Source organism: Mauremys mutica, chromosome 3, assembly GCF_020497125.1.
Source record: "Mauremys mutica isolate MM-2020 ecotype Southern chromosome 3, ASM2049712v1, whole genome shotgun sequence".
In the NCBI taxonomy this organism is placed as follows: domain Eukaryota; kingdom Metazoa; phylum Chordata; order Testudines; family Geoemydidae; genus Mauremys; species Mauremys mutica.
Window position 1 is genome coordinate 66,141,568 of NC_059074.1, and position 12,707 is coordinate 66,154,274.

The 12,707-nt window shown below is 43.3% G+C and overlaps 1 protein-coding gene across 5 annotated transcripts in view; it reads left to right on the forward strand.

The window, feature by feature from the left end:
* The first annotated feature begins 4,353 nt into the window (after positions 1-4,353).
* MRAP2 (melanocortin 2 receptor accessory protein 2) overlaps positions 4,354-12,707 on the forward strand; it is a 64,385-nt gene continuing 56,031 nt past the window's right edge. The window contains exons 1-4 of one of the 5 annotated variants that reach the window (XM_045008874.1): positions 4,354-4,483; positions 9,092-9,124; positions 9,835-10,057; positions 11,200-11,353. The gene's annotated coding sequence lies outside the window, so the exon portion shown is untranslated. Of the gene's footprint in view, positions 4,484-7,182; positions 7,480-9,091; positions 9,125-9,834; positions 10,058-10,411; positions 11,030-11,199; positions 11,354-12,707 lie in introns of those variants that run through there. The other 4 variants (XM_045008873.1, XM_045008875.1, XM_045008876.1 and 1 more) reach the window with 4 other exon arrangements.

The following is a 12,707-nucleotide window of genomic DNA, read 5'->3' on the forward strand; positions in this document are numbered from 1 at the left end:
TGCCTTACTGGTAATGGCCCTGACTATGCAGAGCAGAAAGGATCCCTATTTTTTCTGTCTTCCTTTCCTTTCCTTTCCTTTCCTTTCCATGTCATTTGAAGACAATAATAAGCAACAATGATCTCATATAATGCAAGCTAAATTTACTTGTGTAGGAACAATTTGACGTATATGTAGTCAAAGCAGTTGATTTGCCATTTCCTTTCTGGGACATTTTCTAGCTCTTTCACAGCTAATTCCTGATATATTGTTGAATTACTACCCTGTCAAGAAACACTCTGTTCTGTTAAATGGACCTGACAATAGAAGGTGAATATCTTGTATGTGCTCCCTCTGACTGTAATTATTCTTCTGGTGGCTAAATTCTTAAACTCACTTAATCAGCTTCTGAACCCATTCTTGAAGCTGAAACCCAAGTGTGTGGATTTATTGTTATGCAATCACACCTTCTGGAACATATCTGTTCCAATTATTCCATTCTCTCTGTATGCTCCTCTGTTACTAAGATCCTTAACATACTAGATCAGACCTGCCGAGAGCAAAATTTACATTGCCCCTCACTTCTATTCCCCAGTTACAGCTATATCACTAACACAATATAAATATTTTCATTTTCAGCAGTGGTTTTTATTTTGTACAGAAAAATGGTGTTTTCTGTGGCACCCAGCAATAACAACACTGCTGACACATGCAATTTTGTAGTGACCTTAGTATCGATCAGTATACATCAGCATAATACTTAGGTACTTATGTGCCTATTGCCATAATACCTGATTTGTTCTACTGCACTTTGCATCATATCTTTTTTATTCTTATTTGCGGCTAGAGCTGTATATTTAGTTTTAGGGAAAGGTTAAATTAGATAATTACTCCTATGTTTTGTGGGGAGGAGGCAGATTTTCAGAAGTGCTTAATATCCAGAAGCTTCCAGGGTACTTTTGAAAATCTGTCTGCTCAGTTTTGGCCTGAACTGGAGATGAGTTGTTTTGAAAATTTTGGCTTTAGAAACCCCTTCAGTGCCTCACATAGAGCAAAGAATCATATGACTGGAAGGGACCTTGAGAGGTCATCTAATCCAGTCCCTGCACTCATGGCAGGACTAAGTATCTAGACCATTCCTGAAAGGTGTTTGTCTAACCTGCTCTTAAAAATCGCCAATAATGGAGATTCTACAGCCTCCCTAGGCAATTTATTCCAGTGCTTAACCACCCTGACAGTTAGGAAATTTTTCCTAATGTCCAACCTAAACAGCCCTTGCTGCAATTTAAGCTTCTTGTCCTGTCCTGAGAGGTTAAAAAAACAATTTTTCTCCCTCTTTGTAACAGCCTTTTACATACTTGAAAACTGTTATATCCCCACTCCATCATCTCCTCCGAACTAAAGAAATCCATTTTTTTTAAACAAACACAATCTTCCCTCATAGGTCATGTTTTCTAGACTTTTAGAAAATTTTGTTGCTTTTCCCTCGACTTTCTCCAATTTGTCCAAATCTTTCTTGAAAAGTAGCACCCAGAACTGGACACTACTCCAGCTGAGGCCTAATCAGCATGGAGTAGAGCAGAAGAATTACTTCTCGTGTCTTGCTTACAACACTTCTGCTAATACATTGCAGAATGGCATTTGCTTTTTTTGCAACAGCATTACACTGTTGACTCATATTTAACTTCTGATCCACTATAACCAAGCATGATGCTTAGTTTTGAGTAGACATCCAAGTGTCCACATTTCCTAAAAACTAGTGGGGAGAGGGAGTTGACAATTACTGCTGTAGCTTCTTATCAGCATGCTCCCAGCTATCATCCCTACAGTCTTCTCCAGAGAGAAAGGAGTGAGTACAGCACAGCTGAGTATGGACACTGAGGAAGCTAGACAGAGGAAATATAAACTTGGAAAGCACCAAGTCTGCAACTGTTTCATCAATTAGTTTAGACTAAATGCTGGAAGCTTTGTTTTTCATCTCATAATGGCTGTATACTGTAATTATTTCTAGCAAGTAATAGGTGTAAGTCTGCCTGTTTTTACAGATAGGTAATATCCAGAAACAGCTGTCTCAAGTGATGTTAATCATATTCAGCATACAGTCTGGTTGATAGCAACACTTTGATTAATGCTGAATTGGTCCTAAAGTAATATGGTGTATCTGAATCAAGGGGCTATTTGAAAAGGCAGACAACTGTAAAATTAAATATTTTGTAGAGTCATTAGACTCAGCACTCTCTTGTGTTGCACACAAATCCTTTTACTTTCGTAACACAGCTTCAATAATAAACAATGGGAAATTGTGGTCACTCTCCTCTCAAACTGTAATAGAAGAAATCTGCTTTTTATTACCATAAGCTTTACAGCATGTTCTTTTGGTTAAAAATGCTATTTGTAAATGTTATGACATTCTAACAGCAGCAATGAAAAGGCAATGATTAGCTTTCTGTGAAGGAAAGAGATTTAATTTAAATGCAGCATGAGAGGTAGAGTGCATTGCCATGCGCCCTGCCATCACATGATATATCAAATGTAGGGTCCCTCATTCAGCCTCTTGTTTCCAAGGAAGGTAAGAGCAGAATACTTCATTAATAGGCTCCTAGGAGTAATGATTCATGTGTCACTTACCCCTTAAATCATTAGCCATAGAGTAGTTACTCAGATATTCAGCTGCCAGCAAGGACAGAACTTGAGATCTAATCCAAAATGACAGGCCCTTAATCACTTGAATTGATGGAGTTTAGTATACACCTGTATAGGCTGTGAACAAAACATCTTTGGTAGAGGTTAAGGACATAAGGATGGCCATACTGGGTCAGACCAATGGTCCATCTAGCCCAGTATCCAGACTGCCAACGGTGGCTGGTGCCAGATGCTTCAGAGGAAATGAATAGAACAGGGCAATTTTGAAGGATCCAGCCCATCTTCCAGTCCCAGTTGGAGGTTTTGGGACACCTTCAGCATGGTGTTGCATCCTTGACCGTGTTGGCTAATAAACATTCATGAACCTATTGTCCATGAACTAACAATTCTTTTTTGAACCCACTTATTCTTCTGGCCTTCGCAACAGCCCATGGCAGTGAGTTTCCACAGGCTAACTGTGCACTCTGTGAAGAAATACTTCCTTTTGTTTGTTTTAAACCTGATGCCTATTAATTTTATCAAGTGACCCCTAGTGCTTGTGCTATGTGAAGGAGTAAATCACTTTCTCCACATCATTCATGATTTTATAGACCTCTATCATATCCTTCTTTAGTTGTTTCTTTTCTAAGTCCCAGTTTTTTAATCTCTCCTCATATGGAAGCTGTTTCATTTGAACACCTGCTCATTTTTGTGGCCCTTCTCTACCATTTTATTGTCTTATGTGTAAGCTTCCAAGTTGTCAGATGACTCATTCAGATCCTGACTTGAAATATCTTCCTCAGAATGAGCTAGAACATCCCTGTTTTTGTTGGAACATTTCTGCTAATTCTGGCAAACACAGCTTTACCTTTATTTTACATGCTAGGTCTTCCCTCACCATGCATCAGCAGTACCAGGTAAAGACTATAATTAAAACACTGCATGTGATAAATGTTTTCTGAATAGGAATGAGATGTTTGGCAGTGAAATAATTTTGTTTAAAGTGGTGGTGATTTTTGTAACAATGCCAATATAGTCTCATAAAAAAATAAGAGAAATGAAGCTGTAAGCCAGGTGTCCTCCTTCCAGCTGGGTGGCAGTGTCCCATGCAATGCAAAGGATCTTTGTGGTCAGTAAATATATCTGATGAATGCAAAATAGTAAGTTTGTGAAGAGTGACTAGAAATATCCATAAGATTGCAATATATCAGTAAATACACTTTAATATACAGTGGGAAACCAACAACGTTACCCTGTGGTTTAGGTGCACAGTTACACACACACAAAAAACAGAAAAATAGTGTAAAGGTCTGAGCCAAAGTCCATTGAAGTCAATGGAAAGATTCCTATTCTCTTCAGGGGGCTGCGAACCAGGCCTCCAGGATAAGATTTTCTAAAGTGCTCATCATTAGCCTAACTCCGCCTCTATTGAAATCAATATTAAAATCTCATTGAGTTCAATGGGAGCAGAGTTAGGCCAACTAAAGTATGTCTACATTTTGAGCTGGGGGTGTAATTTATAGCTCTAGTCTCTAGGAGACATATCCACACTAGCTCTGATTGAGCTAGCACACTAAAAATAACATAGCCATGGTGGTGGGAGGGGCTAGGCACTTGTCTCATTCTGGGGTGCAATCCAGACCAGTGAGGAGGTTGTGTCACCAGCTGCCTTGCAGCCTCACAATGCCTTGCTGCTGTAACTCCCAACTTGGGCCCCTGACAACAGCATACAGGTCACAACTTGAGTTTCTGTATATAGCTGCAGCCTGCCAGCAACACAGACCACAGCAGCCTTGGTTACTACCTGCAAGGTGACCCCAACACATTCCCAGTCTTGAATTTTTCCCCAGAATATGTGTTCTGCCTCTCCTGGACAGTTCAGGTATCATAAGTCCATTGCCCCAGTAAGGGGTCAATATACAACAGTTTGCTACTTTAATTGAAGTTACCCAATATTTCACTTTAAACACAACACTGGATTAGTTTGGTAAAAGAATAAAAAGTTTATTTAAGTACAAAGAAAAAGTGTATGTGAGGACAAGTGCAAGGCATTAAAGTCAGAAATGGTTACAAGAGAAAAAGATAAAATGCTTTCTAGTGCTAAAATTAAACAAACTTGACTTGGTTCAAGGTAAAATCCTTAGCATATGCTACCAGCCACAGGGTGGACCAAACTTCAGCTCAGGATCTCTCCCAAAGTCAAATGACTGGTTCCTTTGTCATCTTAGGTGAAAGAGATCTAGATAGGGAGATACACATTGGGGTGGTTTTGCCCCCCACTTTGAAATGCATTTTCCTAAGGGTTACTCCTAGTTAAAGTTCATTCCCACTGGGAGATTGGAGTAATTGAATCTCATGGTAAAAGAGGTACCATGTTGTTGTTTGCTAAAATATAGATTGATCTGTTCCTGTCTCCCTTCTTTGCCAAAGAATATGCTACTTGACAGGTCATTGCCCATCAACTTTGATGACACCTGACTATAGGCATCAACTTGTCTTTTGTCTTTGAGAAACAGATTTATCCATTCCCCAAACTTATCTGATAACCACATTTCAGTCATAATATCAGCTTATGATCATAAATATCCATGCAATATTCCTACATACATTTCACTATGATATTATTGAACAGTGAGTTGTTAGCTTTCAAATGATACCCCACAATACATATTTTATACAAAGATTATTACAATAGTGCAAATACAGGGGTGCATTTGGTCACGCTACTCCAAGTATGTGTCTGTCCAAGATGGTAGGCTTGTATTCAGGGTAGCTATCTCCTCCCACCAAATCATACCACTGTAGCTACACTTTATTTTTAGCACACTAGCTCCATGACAACTAGCATGGGAATGTGTTCTTGAGCTAGGAAGTGGAGCACCCACTCAATGTGTAGATGTACCCTAAATGAACAGCTCACAAACCATGTGCAGGATGAGAGCTTTGTCTATAACCAGAGAAATGGCTAAATTCTCAATAGCTATTTTGTGCTCTCTATGGCTGACTGCAGTTGACACACATGTACTTTGTGTTCTTCACTGAGACTTTTTTGGTTCATTCTTGTTGTTTTTCCTTAATCTAAAGTTAGTCAATTTACACAGAGTACACATTTTGCTTTGTGTAGATGGAAACAACCCTCTTCAATGCTCAAATTAGAGAGAAGCAAGCAAGCAAGAAGGCCTAGAGAGCCAATGAGCATCTAGAGGATATGTAATTTACAAGAAAAAATTACCAGAGATTCAGGGGCCGTAGAGAATGGTAAATGACCTTCATGGCCATGTGAGGAACACGGATTGGTGTACAATTCTTACACACAAAGCATCTTGGTCAATTGAAAAGCATGATTGGGTTCTGTTAGTTTTTATTTTACTTAATGAATATATTGACATTGTTACCCTTCTGAGGATGCCAGCCAAGACAAGAACATTAAAGGAAGCCAAGGTTGATGGAGAACAGTGGGAAGGATTCATACAGTTATGAAAACCATTATACTAACTAACATAGCCTCTGACACCAGTCAAACAAGATGAAGGAAAAGAATAACAGCAGCCTAACAGTGCCCGGGACAATGTGTGCTAGGAGTTAAATGGCAAGGGAGAAGGATGAGCAAGTGAGTCAGCGAATCAATGAATAAAAAAAGAAAGTGGTGGGCGATGTCCTTACTAGGTTAAACAAAATTAATGTCAAAGGGCATGACGTATATTGAGAGAAGATGGACAAAAGTGCTAGGAGACTGTGGAAAGAGGCTGAAAACTAAAAGCACAGAAAAAATATGGAATGAATTACATTAATTTTAAAGAGGAAATTGTGGGAAACATTTTATTATTGGATCAAGGAAAGCAGACAAAAATATTGCTTGTCTTTTCATTCAGCAGCAGTGAAAGAAAGCTAATGATGGTGATTAAGGCCAGTGGCTTTATTATTTGTGAGTGCTCGGCCCCCCTGAAAATCTGACTACAATTGTTCAGAACAATAATTTCCATCACAAATGCTCATAAAGTTTAGAACAACATGTACTGTGTTAGGGCTTGGGAGATGAAAGACCTAAGTGAAAATGTAGCTCAAGCTACAATGAGTTAAGTTTGGTGGTTTCCACCTAATTCTTCTTTGAGTGATGGTCCCTATATGTATTCCAAAGGTGAGTGCACATGTGTGTCATGTTCCTAAGCTGGAAGAGCCATGCATGCATCCCCTTTTGCTAGCAACCGAGGATATAATTCGCTGTGCAGGTCCATGCCTCTCCAGTTCCCTCTTACCGCTACATGGCCTGAGTTGGAACTCCTGTTCCTTCATGCTCTGAGATTTTACTATCAGAGTGACTTTGTCCATTTGTGTATAGTTATTTATAGTTGTAGCTAGTAGTTGTAGCATTAGTAGTAAGTTAGTTAATCATCCCCACTGGAGCTATCCTCCCACTTTCCCCAGGACCATGCCCCACATTCTGGGGTGTAAGAACTGTACCCTGCCCACACTCTTTTCTGTGAGTGACAACGCCAGGGGTGTGTCTATTGTCTTGGCAAGGCTCATATTGCAGCATGTTGCTTGATCTGCAAGTTGTTCCCACCTCAGACCCAGGAAGCTCGAAAGCTCCACCTCTGTCAGTTCCTTATGGAGGAAGCAATGCAGCCACATGCACATTTGGATGTGGGACTGTCAGAACCACTGATACAGTGATCAACATCAGTGGTGAGCATCCTTCCAACTACTTCCCAGGACCAGCCAGCCCCACGGATGCTACCTCAGGTGTTTCCATTGGCACCCCTTGGATTCCCGGATGCTTGGAGCCTCTCCTCTCAGCAGCAAAACTGGTGCTTCCCTACCCAACCACTCCACTCCTCTCCGGACCTCTGCTCACCTGCAAGGTCCCCACTCTGGCAGGTGAGCCTCTTAGGGTTGCCAACCCTCCCAGTTTCACCAGGAATCTCCCTGAATCTGGCCCTATCTCCCGGAGGCTACTGAAGCCAAATTGGGAGATTTTAGGCGCTAAAAGTCCAGTGGCACAGCAGGGCTAAAGCAGGCTCCCTGCCTGCCCTGGCCCTGCACCCCTCCTGGAAGTGGCTGGCACATCCCTGCGGCCCCTGAGGAGGTACAGGGGGTCTCCACGCTCTGTCCCCACCCCAAGCACTGACTCCATAGCTCCCATTGACTGGGAACTGCGGCCAATGGGAGCTGCAGGGGTGGCGCTTGTGGGCATGGGCAGCGCATGGAGCCCCATGCTCCCCCCACCCAGGGGCCACAGCGTGCCGGCCGCTTCCGGGAGCAATGCGGGGCCAGAGCAAGCAGGGAGCCTGCCTTACTCATAGATTCAAGGACTGGAAGGGACCTCAAGAGGTCATCATGTCCAGTCCCCTGCCCTCATGGCAGGACCAAATACTGCCTAGACCATCCCTGATAGACATTTATCTAACCTAATCTTAAATATCTCCAGAGATGGAGATTCCACAGCCTCCCTAGGCAATTTATTCCACTGTTTAACCACCATGACACTTAGGAACTTTTTCCTAATGTCTAACCTAAACCTCCCTTGCTGCAGTTTAAGCCCATTGCTTCTTGTTCTATCCTTAGAGGCTAAGGTGAACAAGTTTTCTCCCTCCTCCTTAGGACACCCTTTTAGATACCTGAAAGCTGCTATCATGTCCCCTCTCAGTCTTCTCTTTTCCAAACTAAACAAACCCAATTCTTTCAGCCTTCCTTCATAGGTCATGTTCTCAAGACCTTTAATCATTCTTGTTGCTCTTCTCTGGACCCTCTCCAATTTCTCCACATCTTTATTGAAATGCGGTGCCCAGAACTGGACACAATACTCCATTTGAGGTCTAACCAGCACAGAGTAGAGCAGAAGAATGACCTCTCATGTCTTGCTCACAACACACCTGTTAATGCATCCCAGAATCACGTTTGCTTTTTTTTTGCAACAGCATCGCACTGTTGACTCATATTTAGCTTGTGGTCCACTATAACCCCGAGATCCCTTTCTGTTGTACTCCTTCCTACGGAGTCTCTTCCCATTCTGTATGTGTGAAACTGATTGTTCCTTCCTAAGCCCCAGCTTCAGCCACTTCCCCAATCAGCCAGGGTTTTACCTTGCCCAACCCCAGCCCTCTGCAGGGTTTTTCCAACCCTTTCCAGGCTGGAGCAGGTCATCACCCCACTACAAGCCCCATCTAAGTTGTGTTTGCCTAGTTTATTGATAAGAATATCATGCAAGACCGTATCAAATGCCTTAGTAAAGTCTAGGTATACCACATCCACCACTTCTCCCTTATCCACAAAACTCTTTACCCTATCAAAGAAAGCTATCAGATTTGTTTGACATGATTTGTTCTTTACAAATCCATGCTGGCTATTTCCTATCACCTTACCACCTTCCAAGTGTTTGCAGATGATTTCCTTAATTACTTGCTCCATTATCTTCCCTGGCACAGAAGTTAAACTAACTGGTCTGTAGTTTCCTGGGTTGTTTTTATTTCCCTTTTTATTTTCCCTTTAGCCCTGCTGCACCACCGCCTGGGAGCTGCCCGAGGTAAGCACCTCCAATCCACACCCCAACTCCCTGCCCCAGCCCTGAGCCCCCTCCTGCACCCAAACTCCCTTCCAGAGCCTGCACCCCAACCCTCTGCCCCAGCCCCAGCCCGGTGAAAGTGAGTGAGGGTGTGGGAGAGTGAGCGACAGAGTGAGGGGGGGGCAGGGCCTCAGGGAAGGGGTGGGGAAAGTGCAGGGCCTCAGGGAAAGGGCAAGGCAAGAGTGTTTGGGCTTGTGTGATTAGACAGTTGGCAACGCTAGAGCCTCTCCTGCTATTGCCGGACAGGTCCCTGCAGGCACCGCACTGAGGCCTGCCCATTCCACCAATTCCCCCAGTACTGGAACTATCCTCTGAGTCAGAGGAGTTCCCTGAGCCGGAACCCTGCTCCTCCTCAATGTCTCGCCAAAGGTCTGACTCACATCCCTGACCGACATATGACCCAGTGGCACAGGTCTGGTACCAGTACTCGTGGGGCCCCCCACACCCCCAGCAACTCTCCCCTTGTCCATACTGGGTGACCTGAGACCCTATCGACAGCTCTTATCAGCCCTCCCAGGCACCCTTTTATACTACCCAGTCTCCTTCTCCAGCATCATCTATCTCGCAGGAAGAGGTCGAAGTTGAGTCAGTACCACTGGCTCCACTGCTCCCTACAGCCACTTCCTCCTCACCGGACGAGGCAATCATTCTCCTCTCCCTCTCTCTGCCAGATGATCACCACCAGCACCAAGACCCGCTCCAGCAGGTGGCAGAGGGCCTGGGGATCCCACTGGAGAAGATTCAATACTGGCAAGACCAGCTCCCGGACATTCTTCAGCCTCCAGGACCATCTAGGTTGGCGCTCCCCATTAATGAGGCCATTCTCCATCCAGTACAGGTGCTGTGGCACACCCCAGCCTCTTCTGCCCTCATGCCTAAGAGGACAGAGCAGAGGTACTTTGTCCCTACCAAAGGGGCAGCTTTTCTTTTCTCCCTGCTTCCCCCAGATCCTTTGTTGTCCACGTGGCAGCTGAACAAGTATGCCAGCAGCTGCAGAAATCATCTGGACCTGTTGGGGAGGAAGGTGTCCTCCTCTCCGGCAATACATAGCCAATTATCAGGCTCTGCTAGCCAAATATGATTTCAACAACTATGCATGGCTAGCGGAGTTCCAGGACAAACTGCCACCAGAGCAGCAGCAGCAGTTTCAGGCGCTGGTGGATGAGGGACACTTGGTCACCAAGGTGGGCCTGCAAACGGCTGTGGATGTGGCCGACATGGCCTCTCGCTCCCTCGCTATGGGAATCATCATGTGCCAGGACTCGTGGCTCCAGTCCTCCGGCTTTCCCAAGGAGATCCAAACTACAATTGAGGGCCTAGCCTTTGACGGGAACAAACTGTCTTCCAGCAAAACTAACAAGTTCCTTCATTCTTTGAAGGACTCCCGGGGCACATTATGATCCCTGGGTATCTATACCCTGGGCCCACACTGCAGACAACAGCAGCAGCAATTCTGTCCCTGCTCATATGCGCCCTACCTGGTCCATTACCAATGCAAGAAGGAATCACCACACCGGTGACATCGTTCCCAGCAATCACACTTCCCCACTTCTCTGCCCCCTTGCACCAGCAACTGAAGTCCCAGGTTTTACACGACTATCAAGACCCATGAACCTCTCCGAATGCCACCCATGGAGCCCCATGTTATCATTGGGGGCTGTCTTGCCATATTTCCCACAATTAGGGCAAGATCACCATGGACGGTTGGATACTGGAAACCATCCACCATGGATACTCCATAGAATTTCTTTCCTTTCCCCTGCCTCAGTCCCCCCCATCCACTGGATAGCCCCAGAGGACCCTTCCCATCAATGCATTCTCCAACAAGAAGCAGATGTCCTTCTCGCGAAGGGCGCCATAGAGCAGGTACTGTCTCCCTACCTAGGAATAGGCTTCTACTCCCCACACTTCCTCATCCCGAAGAAGGGTAGAGGGTGCCACCCCAGTCTTGACATTTGGCTACTAAACACCCTTATCAGAACATCCAAATTCCATAGGGTGACGCTGGCATCTATTATTCCATTTCTCCCCAACAGGGCCTCGTTCGCAACTCTTGAGATGAAGGCCTACTTCCACATCGACATTCACCCGGCCCACCAGAAATTTCTCCACTTCCAGGTGGGACACCACTACTACCAATTCCGAGTCCTGCCTTTTGGCATAGTGATAGCTCCGTGAGTTTTCATTAAGGTAAACAGTGTTTTCAAGAAGGACTGAATTGATATTTAACATTTACAGAAATTCAGATGCTTAGATGAAGGGGAGGGATAGCTCAGTGGTTTGAGCTTTGGCCTACTAAACCCAGGGTTGTGAGTTCAATCCTTGAGGGGGCCATTTAAGGATCTGGGGCAAAAATCTGTCTGGGGATTGGCCCTGCTTTGAGCAGGGGGTTGGTCTAGATGACCTCCTGAGGTCCCTTCCAACTCTGTGATATTATAGGTCTTGCTTACATAGATTTTACTAGTGTAACTCCACTGACTTCAGTGTAAGTGAGATCAAAGACCTACTGAAGTCCTAGCATGGATGAAAGTGGTTGATCATTCTGCATTCTTTAGTTCTAGTTTGTATAGAGTTTTAGTTGTAATGTGTATAGAGAGTCTTGATGTATTAATTAAAATGTGACTTCTTAGATCATAAAACCACTGAATTCTGAATAGGACTGATGTTGAGACTCAATATGAAGCAAGACAGAATGTGCAACCAAATATGAATACCCCTGAGCACTATATTTGTGAATTTATAACTATCTGGGTAAATAGTAAGCTTGTTATTGTAGTTCCCCTATAGATTTGCCACCTAGAGAGAGATTTTTTTATCTAATTATAAATACTCTAGATAGCTTCTTCTGAATGTTTTTACTAACTTTTCAATCATCTTAAAATAATAAAACATACACAGCCTAAATTTTTTTTCACTCCTATAGCATCCTGGCCGGTGAGACTATAGGCACAAATGATAAATAATCTGTTTTTTAAATGTCATCTTCCGCACAATGAAACAATTTTGTCATGAGTTTTTAGATGTACATAAAAATAAAAACTCAGATCTGCAGATTCCCCAGAATTAGTTTGCCTCATTTTTTTCCTTTAGGAAAATAAAGAGTTTGGCACTAACCGTGTACTCAAATTACAGTAATGATACTGGGAATGTCCCAGAAATTTGGACTGTGTAGTTTAGTGAGGAAATGAATAACAGGGGATATGACAGTGGTGTACAAAATAATGAATGGAAAGAAGGCAAATTGGATATTCCTCTATTTGCTTTCTTATAGTACAAAGTCAAGAAGCCAGGCAATGAAATTGAAAGGCAACAAATTTAAAATTGATAAAAGGAAACTCTTTTACTCTTGCATAATTAATCTTTGGAATTCATTCCATACAATCCCACTGAGTATAAGAATTTAGTAGGATACAAAAAAAATTAGACATTTAGATTGATAATGAGAACATCCAGAGTTTTGCATTATAAGGGAGATATAGATATATATATATATGATGATTGAAAAGTTATATATATCTCCCTTATAATATATATATATATATAT